Source organism: Trichechus manatus, unplaced genomic scaffold, assembly GCF_000243295.1.
Source record: "Trichechus manatus latirostris isolate Lorelei unplaced genomic scaffold, TriManLat1.0 scaffold00056, whole genome shotgun sequence".
In the NCBI taxonomy this organism is placed as follows: domain Eukaryota; kingdom Metazoa; phylum Chordata; class Mammalia; order Sirenia; family Trichechidae; genus Trichechus; species Trichechus manatus.
In genome coordinates, this window is record NW_004443992.1 from 3,201,211 (window position 1) to 3,202,638 (window position 1,428).

The window sequence follows — 1,428 nt, forward strand, 5'->3', positions numbered from 1 at the left end:
ATTAAGAAAATGTTCTGCATCCTACTTTGGTGAGTGGCATCTGGGGTCTTAAAAGCTTGCAAGCGGCCATCTAAGATGCATCAATTGGTCCCAACCACCAGGAGTAAAGGAGAATGAAGAACACCAAAGACACAAGGAAAGTATTAGCCCAAGAGACAGAGTGGGCCACATAACCAGAGACTTCATCAGCCTGAGACCAGAAGAACTAGATGGTGCCTGGCTGCCACAGACCACCCTGACAGAGAACACAACAGAGAGTCCTGGATGGAGCAGGAGAGAGGCGGGGTGGAGAACTCAAATTCTAGTAAGAAGACCAGACTTAATGGTCTGAGACTGGAGGATCCCCAGAAAGCATGGCCCCTGGATTCTCTATAAGCGCAGAAATAGAACAATTTCCGAGACCAACTCTTCAGACAGGGATTGGACTGGACTGTGGGACATAAAGTGATACTCGTGAGGAGTGTGTCTCTTAACTCAAGTAGATACAAAAGACTAAACAGGCAGCCTCTGTCTGGAGGTGAGCTGGGAAGGCAGAGAGGGTTAGGAGCTGGTTGAATGGACATGGGGAATCAGGGGTTGAAAGGAGGAGTGTGCTGTCACAATATGGGGAGAGCAATTAGGGTCACATAACAATGTATGTTTAAATTTTTGTATGGGAGACTAACTTGAAATGTAAACTTCATTTAAATTACAACAATAAAAGAAAAATTAAAAAAAAAAGCATTTTTATAGTCAATGTACATTTTGAATAGTAATGGTTCAATTTTAATGAAAAATATGATGTATCTCTCACAGTAATAACAGAACATACACGTTTATGTTATAAAATATATAAAGGACATACTCTTTATGGTTTAATATAATCTCATAATTATAATTAATGATGATAAAATTAGATTTGAAGCTTTAATACATAAGGTAGTAAGTTGTTTTCTCTAAGTACTTAAACCTGTTGAGTCCACAAATAACTTATGATGATCAAGGAGAAAAAACAGTCAACTATCTTTCATGTACATCCTCAAAGATTCTCTATTCATTTCAGAACATAAATTTTTTTAATTTTTCCATTATTTTTAAAACATTTTATGGATGTAGTCTAGCCTATATATGGAAACCTTAAACTCTGTCCTCTATTAATCTGTAACGGTCATTTACAAATCACAAACACTCTAAGATTATTATTGAAAGACACATTTCTTCTGCAACTCCTGTCACTTGAATGAAGGTCTGTTATATATTGAAGGTATGCCATCTGTATCCTTCAGCGTTTAAACATTTACATTTTAGCTTATTGCTATGATTTTATTTTTATTCTCACTTATTTTAAATACTTAGTCTTGTTTTACTACATAACCTGTAACCCACTGCTGTGGAGTTGATTCCGACTCATAGCGACCCTACAGGACAGAGGAGAACTGCCCCATAGGG

The 1,428-nt window shown here is 37.3% G+C and overlaps 1 protein-coding gene across 1 annotated transcript in view; it reads right to left on the minus strand.

The window, feature by feature from the left end:
* Nucleotides 1-1,428, minus strand: part of DNAH7 (dynein axonemal heavy chain 7) — a 270,960-nt gene that overhangs the window by 240,801 nt on the left and 28,731 nt on the right. The window lies entirely within an intron of this gene.